Below are 14,975 nucleotides of genomic sequence, written 5' to 3' on the forward strand. Positions count from 1 at the left end.
ATGTGTGCAGTTTGTAAAAGCCCCTTGAGCCAGAGGAACTGTAAAAAGTATAAGCACTTCAATTATTTTAAAAGGCTGAAAAAAAGTGAAGCAGTATTTTGCATTTTCGCTATAGCGAAAACTCTGCTAAAATTATGATTTTTGTGTTAGTCGGGTTGCTCTGGTATTACAAGTTGAAAAAAAACGTATTTTGCGATAGCGGTAACCCAACTAGCGCAAAAAACGTAACTTACATTATCACGTGTGTGTTCATGTATTCCCCCATATAAGTCAATAGAGAAAAAAAAAGTGGGAAAAACACCATCACATATTCTCATTAACACTAACACAACATGAAAATATTAATATTTTTTATTCCATCGTTCTCTAACATGCTTGTTTTCATCTACCTAACTGCAAAGGGCATATATATGTGTATACTGTATATGTATACTTATGCATCCATGTGTTTATTTGTGTATCTTTGTCTGTAAATACTGTATATGTATACTTATGCATCCATGCGTTTATTTGTGTATCTTTGTCTGTAAATGCTGTACATGTATAATTATGCATCCATGCATTTATTTGTGTATCTTTGTCTGTAAATACATATATACACATATAAATAGAGTAAAACATATGTACACATATATAGACATACAGTATATCCTATAATATAAAAGGCCAAGTGTGTTTGTCTGAAGCTGTCATGCGCAGTAGAGACTGTGCGAGGACAAACACACCTGGCCTTCAACAAACTGACCTGTCTGCAACTATAGGCATGATAGGGGCGGGGATGGCAGGGCGTGAAGGGGCGGGGGCGGGCGTGACAGGGCGGGGCAGGCAAAAGAGAAGAGAGAGAGAACAAAAGAGAAGGGAGAGAGAGCAAAAGAGAGGGAAAGAAAGAGCAAAAGAGGGTGGAGAGAGAGAGAGCAAAAGAGAGGCAAGAGAGCGCAAAAGAGAGGGGGAGAAAGCAAAAGAGAGGGGAGAGAGAGCAAAATAGAGGGTGAGAGAGCAAAATAGAGGGAAGAGAGAGCAAAAGAGAAGGGAGTGAGAGCAAAAGAGAGGGGGTAGAGAGAACAAAAGAGAGGGTAAGAGAGAGAGCAAAAGCGAGGGAAAAGAGAGAAAGCAAAAAAGAGGGGGGAGAGAGAGAACAAAAGAGAGGGGGTAGAAAGATAGCAAAAGAGAGGGGGGAGAGAGAGAGAACAAAAGAAAGGGGGAGAGAGAGAGCGCAAAAGAGAGGGGGAGAGAGAGAACACAAAACAGAGGGGAGAGAGATCGCAAAAGAGAGGGGAAAGAGAGTGCAAAAGAGAGGGGGGAGAGAAAGAGTGCAAAAGAGAGGGGGAGAAAGAGAGAGCAAAAGAAGGGAGGGAGAGAGTAAAATAGAGGCGGGAGAGAGAGAGAGCAAAAGAGAGGGGGGAGAGAGAGAGAGAGAGCAAAAGAGGGGGAGAGAGAGAGTGCAAAAGAGAGGGGGGAGAGAGAGCGCAAAAGAAAGGGGGAGAGAGAGAGTGCAAAAGAGAGGGGGAGAGAGAGCAAAAGAAAGGGGGATAGAAAGTAAGAAAGGGGGAGAGAGAGCAAAAGAGGAGGGAGGGAGAGAGAGAGAGAGCAAAAGAGAGGGGGAGAGAGAGCAAAAGAGGGGGGAGAGAGAGCAAAAGAGAGGGGGAGAAAGAGAGAGCAAAAGAAGGGAGGGAGAGAGCAAAAGAGAGGCAGGAGAGAGAGAGAGAGAAAAAGAGAGGGGGGAGAGAGAGAGCAAAAGAGGGGGGGGAGAGAGTGCAAAAGAGAGGGGGGAGAGAGAGCGCAAAAGAAAGGGGGAGAGAGAGTGCAAAAGAGAGGGCGAGAGAGAGCAAAAGAAAGGGGGAGAAAGAGCAAAAGAGGGGGGAGAGAGAGAGCAAAAGAGAGGGGGGAGAGAGAGCACAAAAGAAAGGGGGGAGAGAGAGAGAACAAAAGAGAGGGGGAAGAGAGAGAGCAAAAGAGAGGGAGAGAGTTAGCAAGGGGTTGCCCGGGTCCGCTGTACTGCAAAAAATGGCCTGTGTAAACGGGCTTTAGGACTAGTATATATATATATATATATATATATATATCCTATTATATAAAAGGCTAAGTGTGTTTGTCCGAAGCTGAGTAGAGACAGCACAAGAACAAACACACCTGGCCTTACCTGACAATCCATGCTGTTTGAAGCAAAAGTGGGCGTGGCTAGGCTGGAGCGTGGACGTGGCCGGGCGTTAGCGTGGGCTTGGCAGGCGGGAGCGTGGGCATGGTCGGGCGAGACCGGGGCATGGGCGAGACGGGGGCGTGTCCGTGTGGCGGTCAGCGCAGCAGAGAAGGGAGAGAAATAGAAAGAGAGGGGGAGAGACAAAAAGAGATAGGAAAGAGCTAAAGAGAGGGGGAAGAGCAGACGAGAGGGGAAGTGCAGAAGAGAGGGGGGAGAGAGAGCAAAAAAGAGGGGAGAGAGACAGAGCTAAAGAGAGGGGGGAGAGAGAGAGTATAGAGAGGGGGAGAGAGGGAGCAAAAGAGAGGGGGGAGAGAGAGAGCAAAAAGAGAGGGGGAGAGAGAGAGCGCAAAAGAGAGGGGGAGAGAGGGGAGAGAGAGAGCAAAAGAGAGGGGGGAGAGAGAGAGTAAAAGAGAGGGATGGAGAGAGAGCAAAAGAGAGGGATGGAGAGAGAGAGAAAAAAGGAGAGAGAGAGACAGAGCAAAAGAGAGGGGGAGAGAGCGCACAAAAGAGAGGGGGGAGAGAGAGTGCAAAAGAGAGAGGGTAGAGAGAGTGCAAAAGAAAGGGGGGAGAGAGAGCGCAAAAGAGAGGGGGAGAGAGAGAGCACAAAAGAGGGGAGAGAGAGCGCAAAAGAGAGGGGGAGAGAGTGCAAAAGAGAGAGGGAGAAAGTGCAAAAGAGGGGGAGAGAGAGAGAGCACAAAATAGAGGGGAGAGAGAGAGCGCAAAAGAGAGGGGGAGAGAGAGCGCAAAAGAGAGAGGGAGAGAGAGCATGCAAAAGAGGGGGAGAGAGCGCAAAATAGAGGGGAGAGAGAGAGCGCAAAAGAGAGGGGGAGAGAGAGCGCAAAAGAGAGAGGGACAGAGAGCGTGCAAGAGAGGGGGGAGAGAGAGAGAGCGCAAAAGAGAGAGAGAATGAAAAAGAGAGGGGGGAGAGAGAGAGTGTAAAAGAGAGGGGGAGAGAGAGTGCAAAAGAGAGGGGGAGAGAAAGCAAAAGAGAGGGGGAGAGAAAGCAAAAGATAGGTGGAGCGAGAGAGAGAGCAAAAGAGAGGGGGAGAGAGCGCAAAAGAGAGGGGAGAGAGCACAAAAGAGAGGGGGAGAGAGAGCAAAAGAGAGGGGGGAGAAAGAGAGAGAGCAAAAGAGAGGTGGAGCGAGAGAGAGAGCAAAAGAGAGGTGGAGCGAGAGAGAGCGCAAAAGAGAGAGGGAGAGAGCGCAAAAAAGAGGGGGAGAGAGCACAAAAGAGAGGGGGAGAGAGCTCAAAAGAGAGGGGGAGAGAGAGAGCAAGGGGTGGGACCGCTGTAATGCAAAAAATGGTCCATGTGAACGGGCTTTAGGACTAGTATATGTATATAGAAGTGTACTGATAAGGATTCTGCGCCAGTGGATTTGCCCTTTTAACACTTTGAATATAAAGGTAAACACATTCAAATAATCTATACTCCTAATAAGACAATAAATACAATAACAGCAGCACCTTTTCAGGATATCAAATAATCTATACTCCTAATAAAACAATAAATACAATAACAGCAGCACCTATTCAGGATATCCAAATTACAGGGAGCAGAATGAAAATGATTGTATTAAATGTATTAAAAAGACGGTCTCGTATTTTCAGAGTGTATATGAGACAGAGTAAAATATATATGCAACAAAAGTCTCTATGGCAATATTCACAGATGGTCAGATAAGTAATATTTATCCCAAAGGGGTCTGTATATACTACTTACTAGAAGTACCCTCAATCATGTGAGGTGAGTATGAGACCCAATTTGGATGGTACTGTAAGGATGACTCGTTTCTTCGGTCTTGGTCACAAAGCCTTGCTCAATTTCTGGAAGTTCTGGTAGTTGTCCCCACACAGAAGGCAAAGAGTCCACTTGAAAATGTTCACCTCAGTGGATGACCCTAGTTCTCTTCCAAATGGAAACGATTCTTGCAAAACTGCTGACATATAGTGCTCCAGACACGTGCACACTCCTGAGCTTATGTCCCTGCCACAGAATATCTGGTTCCAACTAGCTTGTACTTCTTTGATGAACTCAACCCACATGTTGGGTTGAGTTCATCAAAGAAGTACAAGCTAGTTGCAAGAATTGTTTCCATTTGGAAGAGAACTAGGGTCATCCACTGAGGTGAACATTTTCAAGTGGACTCTTTGCCTTCTTTGTGGGGACAACTACCAGAACTTCCAGAAATTGAGCAAGGCTTTGTGACCAAGACTGAGGAAACGAGTCATCCTTACAGTCTCGCATTCTATTGGCTGTTCCAATCAGCCAATAGAATGCAAGCTCAATCTGATTGGCTGATTGGATCAGCCAATCCGATTGAACATGAATCGGATTGGCTGATTCAATCAGCCAATCAGATTTTTCCTACCTTAATTCCGATTGGCTGATAGAATCCTATCAGCCAATCAGAATTCGAGGGACGCCAACTTGGATGATGTCATTTAAAGGAACCTTCATTCTGCGAGTAGGCGTCGGTAGAAGAGGATGGATCCGCGTTGGCTGGAAGAAGATGGCTCCGCACCGCTCCAGATGGATGAAGATAGAAGATGACGCTTGGATGAAGATGTCTACCGGTCCGGATGTCCTCTTCTGCCCGGATAGGATGAAGACTTCTGCCACTCCGGATGTCTTCTTTTGGTCCATCGGTGCCCGGTTGGGTGAAGACGACTCAAGGTAGGGAGATCTTCAGGGGGTAGTGTTAGGTTTATTTAAGGGGGGTTTGGGTTATAGTAGGGGTATGTGGGTGGTGGGTTGTAATATTGGGGGGTGGTATTGTGTGTTTTTTACAGGCAAAAGAGCTGATTTCTTTGGGGCATGCCCCGCAAAAAGCCCTTTTAAGGGCTGGTAAGGTAATAGAGCTGTTAACTTTTTTATTTTCGATGTGATGGAGATACCTAGATATTTTAAGGTATGGTGTGCTACTTTTATCGGGCAGTCTCGGCTAAGGGCCTCGAACTCCCTATGAGGGTCATCTGCGTACATCGCGAGTTTGTATTCTGAGCCTCCAACAGACAATCCTTTTATTTGTGGATGTGCCCTGATTTTACTGGCCAATACTTCTATCATAAGGGCAAATAAGAGGGGGGAAAGGGGACAGCCCTGTCATGTCCCGTTTTTAATCGGGAAGGTGTTAGACAGGGTTCCATTCACTCTAACTTTCGCGTTCGGCGCGGAGTACAGTGACATGGTTCTATTAATAAATTTGGGCCCAAAACCGAATTTATCCAATGTTTGTTGCATAAATGACCAATCAATCCCGTCAAACGCTTTTTCAGCGTCGGTTGATACCAACGCCATTGGGATCTTATTATTATTATTATGGGCATACGAGATTAACTGTATGACTCTTAGGGTGTTATCCCTAGCCTCACGTCCAGGAATGAATCCTACCTGGTCTGTCGAGATTAGCTGTGGGAGGAATTTGTTAAGACAATTGACGATGATCCTGGCCAGAATCTTAACGTCCGAATTTAAAAGGGATATAGGACGGTAATTTTCCGGTCTGTCCTCTGCTTTCCCTGGCTTGGGGATCACAGCTATGTGCGCCTCCAACATGGTATGGGGCAAAAGTGGGGTCTCCGTCATAGCATTGAACATTTTCAGCATCTCTGGGGCCAGAATATCGACAAAGAGTTTATAATACTTAGCTCCATAGCCGTCCGGCCCCGGACTTTTACCTGCAGTAAGGTCCTTTATAGCTTGTTTAATTTCTACTAACGTAATTGGGGACTCAAGGGCCTTAGAGTCCTGTTTTGTTAGTTTGGGCAAGTCTGCTTCCAGCAGATATTGTTTTATCCTCTGTACTCTTTCAGACGAAGGGAGAATCGTCTCATCCTCCTCCGCCCATGGTTGAATTTTATAGAGGGACTCATAGTATTCACCAAAGGTTTCTGCTATTGACTTCCCATCCTCCTTGGGAACACCCTCCCGTTTACGCGAGATTGCTCTGGCTAGCAACCTGCCAGCCTTATCCCCTTGTTCAAAGAAACGCTGTTTCAAAAACAGTGCTTTTTTTTTATAGTCTACTTGAAGGAACTCAAGTAAGGCTGACCTTGCACAAGCCAAGTCCCCCTGAATTTTCTCATCTGTGGGGTGTAACTTGTGCTCCCGTTCATTGATTTCAACCCTAGACAACAGGGCTTGATACTGGTTTTTTCTTTGTTTCGTCAGCTTAGCTTTTTGCTTTATCAAAAGACCTCTAATTGTACATTTATGGGCTTCCCAGATAACTGTATCTTGAGATTCAGTATCTGCATGTATACGGAAGTATTCCACTAAAGCCCTTTCGACCTCCAACTTAAAGATCTTATCTTCCAATAAAGTGTCGTCCAACTTCCAAATATAAGGAGTGATCGGCACATTAGGCCACAGGATGGTACAACTGATTGGCGCATGGTCAGACCATGTGATATTGTGTATGTTACTACTTGTCGTTATGGTAAGGCCTGCTGAGTCTGTGAGTAAGTAATCTATTCTAGAATACTTCCTGTGTGGGTGGGAATAGAATGTAAAAGTTTTTGTGGTAGGGTGGTGTACACGCCAAATATCATGTAATGCTAATTCTCTCAATGAGGAGATCATTCGTTTAAGGTTCCTATGGGGGACACTGGAGAGTCCGTTCAAAGTGTCTAATGCTGGGTTTAATGATGCGTTTAGGTCACCTCCCATGAATAAAATGCCACACTGCACTTCCAACACTTTATGTGTTATTTTCTGGAGAAAAAGATGTTGAGCTTGATTGGGGCAATATATATTAGCAAGTGTGACAAGTGTGCCACATAATGACCCCGTGAGGATGATGTATCTACCCTCAGGGTCACGATATGCCTGATGAAGCTGAAAAGGGGGTTTTGAATTAATAAGGATACCCCATTTTGCTTCTTGGGACCTGACGCAAAATAAGCTACGGGATAGTGGTGACTAAACCATTTAGGCTCATGAGCAGCAGAAAAATGAGTCTCCTGTAAAAAGATGACATCCCCCCTCTTCTATGTAAGTCCCTTAACACTATTGAGCGCTTACCTGGGTTATTGAGACCTTTAACGTTGACAGAAATCAGTTCAGTAGGCTGGTACCCAGCCGTAGGCCGTACACATACCATGTTACCTGGGGAGAGAGAGGGAAAAAAAAAAAAAGGGGGAGGGAGAAAAGGGGGAAGTGGGAAAGGACAAATGAGGGATAGGAGAAGAGCGAGAGAGAGAGAGAGAGAGAGAGAGGAGGAAGTAGGAAGAAAGAGACTAAAAAGGAAGGAGTAAGCGGGGAGGGTGAAAGAAAGAGAAGAATCAAGGGAGAAAATCGCCTGAAAGTGCAAAATAATATAGCTAAGTAGTGCAAGACTATTGCAACAATGCAAACAACAATTTACAATCCTTGAACTTGTAAGGCACAATTCAGACTCGATCAAAGATTCGAGTGCGATCTAAATAATTAAACTTACCAATTAGGGATAGTGTTCCCTGTGTTCTCACAAGACCTATGGACTATTAAACATTAAACAAATACATTCTTCAGGTTAAACCTTATTCAGTTCTTCTATACCCATTATTCCTAACTAAATTATAATAACAAACTAGCACAAAATATGGGAATGATCCCTAAACTTTTGTAAAGTTTTACTACTTCTGCACATTGCTCTGACCCAATCGTATAATGTAATATTTCTATATTTGGAGGGCCAGGGTCTAAAGTTGTGCATGGGCTTGTGTACTCTGCTATAATCCCTAATGAGCCAGACATTATATTATTGTCGTGTAACTGCAGAGTGTATCCTGATCTAAAGTTTGTCTATAACATCCCCCCACCTCACTTTTGAGTGAGTCCCCTTTAATGTCCTGTGCAATCCCAATAAGACAAACCATTAACTATATAATAACTTGTAGCTTAAATGTGTGAAACAAATATGCTTAGACATAGCAATTGTCCAAACCTTAAAGGAACAGAATCTTGTCAGTGTCTTGATATATCCCAAGAGGGACATATTAATGGGGTTTTGAGATCAAACCTGACTCCAAGTCCAGAGAAGGTTCTTTTCACTAAAAGACCCTGATTCAGCCAGGAAGTTGTTGAATCTCATCATGTTCCTCATCAGCTTGGTCCACTGAGGCCCCCGGCCTCCTCGGTGGTGGTCGTATGCGGAGTCCCAAGGCTTGATTAAAGGAAGGCAGGTCCTCTATGTTTCTAAAAACATGTGTTGTGTTGTTCCTTGTTATGATGAGACAAGTAGGGAAGCCCCATCTATAGGGGATCTTTTTGTCCTTCAGCGTGTTAGTAATAAATCGGAGGTCACGTCTTTTCTGTAGGGTGGCAGGACATAGATCGGAGTAAACCTGTATTTCGGATCCCCTAAATTCTATTAGCTGTTTTACTCTGGCCATCCGTAAAATGTCCTCTTTGTCCTTAAAGGATAACAATTTTAATATTATGTCTCTGGGAGGGGCCCTGTTTGGCGGTTTAGAACGCAAGGCCCTGTGTGCCCTCTCTATCGGAATTTCAGGGCCTGCTTCTGTATTCTTGAGGTATTTGACAAAGTCTTGTATGTAGGCCTGGATAGCCGGGGGTTCTACCGTTTCCGGGACTCCCCTCAGTCTCAAGTTATTTCTGCGGCTTCTATTTTCCAAGTCCTCTATTCGGTCTATTAACGTATGTACTGTGCTTTCTTGAGCCTGTATGAAGCTGGCCTGGAGCTGGAGGTCTGAGTTGAGTGCCTCATGTTTCTCTTCAATTTGAATAACTCTATGGTCAACTGCAGCTATTTCTTTCTTCAGCTCACCAAACATGGACTTAAAGTCCTTCATAGCCTCCTTTATATCATCCTTAGAAGAGAGGTGTCTGATGTCATCTTTTGTCACAAAATTTTGTTGCCCAACAACAGGCTCAGAGCAATGGACTTGTGCCGTGGCCGCTATAATATGTGGGTCAGGCCTGGTAGCTGGGGTAGCCGGATCTGCAGCAATTAAATAGTTCTCCATCATAGAGGACTGGGTACTTTTTGCAGGTTTAGAATTTCTTTTACTGGTCATCACCGCAGCCCAGATGCAGCCCCTGTCGCTGCTATCAATTGATAATTTCTGTATACTGTGGCAGAGACTGCAGTGTGCCTAATCAGGCTATATATTTCTTATATCTAGGGCAGAGGTAGTCCCAGGCAATGGTTATGAAATTATTTTTGAGGGCTTCTGTTGTAATGAAAAGTATATGGGGGATATAGTGCTATTTTAAATGAAAGCCCCCTCCAGTTCACTGGGCTATTCCCCAGAGCAAAGCCTACAGCTTCTTTCTGCCACTCACTAGTACCTAAATCGATTCTGGCGCAGTGAGAATCAGAGAATCTCCGCTGGATTAAGTTTAGGCTCTAGGCCCAGTGCGGCCTGTCTCTGAGGAAGCTGCGTGCACTACCAGTGAGGACACCAATTTCTGCAATACTCAGGGAGTTATTCTCTTTGTCAGTTCGGTAGCGATGGTGTAGTGTCCTCCACTAATCTGTCTGCGCAACTATGGGCCCAAGCTGTCGCCCTATGTGTGAGTGAGTTAGGATCGACCTCACCGGTCAGTGCTATGCGGCTATTCTTTTCAGCCCCTCCCGCCGTGGGTACTCACAAAGTCCGGAGCTATCGGGTTTTTGTGTCCCTTAGGGGACTTCTTCACTGCTCCGCTGCTGTCTCACTGTAGTGAATTACCGACTGGGTCTCCGTCGCGGCTGTCGCCACGTCACCTCCAACCGCAGGACTTCAGCCGAATTTGCAATCCGTCAAAGTGGCTTAGTTCAGGTCGGCAGCAGCAGCAAAGGGGCAAGGTGGGATGACTAATCACCAATATCCGAGCTTTCAAATGTTGCTCCTTCAGTCCTCTGGGTAAGATCTTTAGGCCGCAATCAGGCGTGCAGTTTACAGAACACCGGCCATCCTGGTCTGCTACAGTAAAATGATTTCTCTGTCAGGGGAATCCGTTTAGTACATCGGCTAGTGCTAATTATAGGGTGAAAAGTGATAATTAGTGTATTTGTTTTATAGCAACAACAACAGGGACAACTGAGCTTTTTCAGCAAGCAGCCATCTACATTCGTGGCTTGGCTCCGCCCCCGCTGTTAACTTTTTAAATTTAGATTAGGGTAGGTATTTTTTTTATTTTGGGGAGCTTTGTTATTTTATTAGGGGGCTTAGAGTAGGTGTAATTAGCTTAAAATTCTTGTAATCTTTTTTTATTTTTTGTAATTTAGTGTTTGTTTGTTTGTTTTTGCAATTTAGTTTAGTTTATTTAATTGTAGGTACTTGTAGTTAATTGATTTAATGTATTTATTGATAGTGTAGTGTTAGGTTTAATTGTAACTTAGGTTAGGATTTATTTTACAGGTAATTTTTTAATTATTTTAACTAGGTAGATATTAAATAGTAAATAACTATTTAATAGCTATTGTACCTAGTTAAAATAAATACAAAGTTGCCTGTAAAATAAATCTAAATTCTAAAATAGCTACAATATAATTATTTGTTATATTGTAGCTATATTAGGGTTTATTTTACAGGTGAGTATTTAGCTTTAAATAGGAATACTTTATTTAATAAGAGTTAATTTATTTCGTTAGATTAAAATTATATTTAACTTAGGGGGGTGTTAGGGTTAGACTTAGCTTTAGGGGTTAATACATTTATTAGAGTAGCGGCGAGGTCCGGTCGGCAGATTAGGGGTTAATACTTGAAGTTAGATGTTGGCGATGTTAGGGAGGGCAGATTAGGGGTTAATACTATTTATTATAGGGTTTTTGAGGCGGGAGTGAGGGTTAATACATTTATTAGAGTAGCGGCGAGCTCCAGTCGGCAGATTAGGGGTTAATAAGTGTAGGTAGGTAGCGGCGACGTTGGGGGGGGGCAGATTAGGGGTTAATAAATATAATATAGGTGTCGGCGATGTTAGGGGCAGCAGATTAGGGGTACATAGGGATAATGTAGGTGGCGGCGGTGTACGGAGAGGCAGATTAGGGGTTAATTGTGTAATGCAGGTGTCAGCGATAGCGGGGGCGGCAGATTAGGGGTTAATAAGTGTAAGATTAGGGGTGTTTAGACTCGGGGTTGATGTTAGGGTGTTAGGTGCAGACTTAGAAAGTGTTTCCCCATAGGAAACAATGGGCTGCGTTAGGAGCTTAATGCTGCTTTTTTGCAGGTGTTAGGTTTTTTCAGCCCAAACTGCCCCATTGTTTCCTATGGGGGAATCGTGCACGAGCACGTTTTTCCAGCTAGCCGCTACCGTAAGCAACGCTGGTATTGAGAGTTGAAGTGGCGGTAAATATGCCTTTACGCTCGCTTTTTGGAGCCTAACACAGTCCTTCAGAGAACTCTCAATACCAGCGTTGTTTAAAAGGTGCGGGGGGGGGGGGGGAAGGAGCATAAGCTACGCGGGTCTTTACCGTTTAAAAAGATAGATAACACCTTTACTACCCAATCCCATTCCCCAGCTTTGCATAACCAATATTGTTATATCAACATACTTTTTACCTTTATGAATACCTTGGGGTCAATTTATTAAAAGCAGGGCGGACATGAATCTCTGTAGCGAATCATGTCCGTCCGGCGTATGCTGTCGGCATTTCACATTACAAAAGCATTTCTGGTGAAATGCTTGTGCAATGCCAACCCAATCAGCCACTAGCAGGGGGTGTCAAACATCCCAATCGTATCTTAAGCTTCTTAACTTCTGTTTCCGACGAGCCGGGAATTACAGGGTAGATAGCAGCATCCGCTGCTTATTAAATCTACCCCTTGTATCTAAGCCTCTGCAGACTGCCCCTTATCTCAGTTCTTTTGACAGCCTTGCATTTTAGCCAGTCATTGCTGACTCATAAATAACGCCACGGGAGTGAGCACAATGTTATCTATATCAGGGGTCGCTAACCTTTAGGACCTCAGGGACCACTAAACTCACAATTTTGAATCCCGTCGACCACTAACATGAATTTTTTTTTAAAGGCACAAACCTCTATAATGTGTGTGTGTGTATATATATATATATATATATATATATATATATATATATATATATACACACACACACATACTGTACATAACTAGTATAACCATAGCTAAGTTTACATTATGTATATATATTTACCCATTTTTAAGAATTATTTTTTGGAATAAACTAACTGAATGACAGAACTGAGAGAATACTTCCAAATGACAGATGAAGGGCTAGTATCAACTTTTGAGCTGGAAACAGAGAGGCAGAAAGTGGGGGAAAAAATAATTTACTGTATGTTTAAAAGGACCACAAGACTTCCACGTTACCTCCCCAGTTAAGAATTATTTAAAACTACTTATGATCATGGACAGACATTGGAGTCATAAATTAAGTTTATATCAGAAAGCTCTCAATATGAATGTGAGCTAACCACAACTGATGTTAATGGCAATTACTATAATACTGGTGGGATATGGCTAAACTAATGGATGGCAATTACTGGAATTCAAGTGGAATGGCTTTGTGCGCGGGAAAATTATTAGAATGAAAAATCATTAATATTTAATTTAAAAAAAAGAAGATAGAGGGGAGGAAGACAAACAGTGATGTAAGTCCATCTGACTGAATTAGTTTAAGGGAAGAAAATAAATTAAATATAAGAGAGAATTTTTGTTTTTAAGACTTTCTTTTTTTATATACTTTAATTCCACTATTTCAAGCTAAGACTATACCAACTTCTGCTGACTTTACAATGGAAGCATCTTTCTCTGAGCAGTGCGCCGGGCGGGAGGAGTTAAAAATACAATCTAGCTACGCAAGTTGCACAGTACTACGCAACGTGCATAGGGAGATTGTAATTTAACTCCTCCAGCCAGGCACTGTAGGGAGTTACGGCGGCATGACGGGGGTGACACCATCAGAGGAAATTAATTCCTGCTTGATGGTGTCAAGAACCACCAATATTTTCTCGTGGACCGCTGATCTATATGACACACATGAATTAGCGCTGTCTAGCTGTGAAAAACTGTCAAAATGCACTGTGATAAGAGGTGGCCTTCATGGGCTTAGAAATTAGCATATGAGCCTACCTAGGTTTAGCTTTCAACAAAAAATAACAAGAGAACAAAGCAAATTTGATGATAAAAGTAAGTTGGAAAGTTGTTTAAAATTGCATGCACTATCTGAATCATGAAAGTTTAGTTTTGACTAGAATGTCTCTTTAATATACTTTATAACATTTAAACCTCTAAATGTCTGCCTGTTTCTAAGCCCTTGCAGGCCTCCTTTAGCTCATGCAGTTTTATAGCTTTTCAAAGCAAGACACTGTTCACTCATGTGTGCCATATAGATAACATAATGTTCACTCCCATGGAGTTATTTATGAAGCAGCACTAATTGGCTAAAATGGAAGTCTGTAAATAGGTAATAAAAAATTAATTCAAACTCTTCCAAAAAAGAGAAGAGAAGAAAAATAGAGGGCACTGATTATAAATACTGTGAATAAATTATCATAGGAATATTATTAAAAAGTATATATATATATATATATATATATATATATATATATATACACACCACAGAGAAAGTCCAGCACTCACTTACAATCTTTCAGCTGTGACTCTGGGTACAGCACAGCTTCCTGTGAGTGCCGGTGAGCACCCAGGGCTGAGCATGTTGCAGGGTCATGGGATGTGTACCCAGTTCCGTGTTTTGTATATATAAGAGAGGGGGACAGAGAGTGCAAAAGAGATGGGGGGGAGAGAGAGAGAGCAAAAGAGAGGGGGAGAGAGAGCGCAAAAGAGATGGGGGAGAGAGCTCAAAAGAGAGGGGGACAGAGAGCGCAAAAGAGATGGGGGAGAGAGAGAGAGAGCAAAAGAGAGGGGGAGAGAGAGCACAAAAGAGAGGGGGGGATAGAGTGCAAAAGAGCGGGGGAGAGGGAGAGCGCAAAAGAGGGGGGAGAGAGAGAGAGCAAAAGAGAGGGGGAGAGAGAGCGCACAAAAGAGAGGGGGGGAGAGAGAGCATGCAAAAGAGAGGGGGGAGAGAGAGAGAGAGCAAAAGAGAGGGGGGAGAGAGAGAGCGCAAAAGAGAGGGGGGAGAGAGAGAGCTCAAAAGAGAGGGGGAGAGAGAGAAAGCTCAAAAGAGAGGGGGAGAGAGAGAGCAAAAGATAGGGGGGAGAGAGAGAGAGCAAAAGAGAGGGGGAGGGAGAGAGCGCAAGGGGTGGGACCGCTGTACTGCAAAAAATGGCCCGTGTGAACAGGCTTTAGGACTAGTATATATACATTAGATCACAGGAGAGCACTCTCACATAGAAAACAACTGCCAGGGTGCTTGTACAAACTAGATAATGGTAACAAAAAACTTGCACTCGCTGGTCTTTTTTAAACACACTCTTTTACTATGAAAAGTAGTAACGTTTCGGGGGGAAATTTTTTATTGTTATACTTTGTATCTTATTATTAAATGTATTCTAGTAGTATCTGCCTTGTACTACTTTGGTTTCCACATTGTTATCAGAAACATTGGAACCTAAGAATCACAGCATACCATTCTAGGAGACGAAACAAGTCTAGTCAGCTGGTGACTACAATACCCAGCCTGCCTTTACAGCATACCTGACAGTGCTCTCTCACATGTGAGTACAACATTTATACTTGACATTCTTTTGGTATTAAGAAGTTTATCTGCACCATTAGGCGGTTCCTTTGTTTTTTATTTACAAATATCCCAATCATCTATCAATACTCTTGCGTTCGCACCCTTGGAAGAGTTTTCCTTGTACAGTCAGCTGGAGACTGAGTGGCCCAGCTTGCTTTATCTGCACTCAC

The sequence above is a fragment of the Bombina bombina genome, chromosome 1, assembly GCF_027579735.1.
Source record: "Bombina bombina isolate aBomBom1 chromosome 1, aBomBom1.pri, whole genome shotgun sequence".
NCBI classification, from domain to species: Eukaryota; Metazoa; Chordata; class Amphibia; order Anura; family Bombinatoridae; genus Bombina; species Bombina bombina.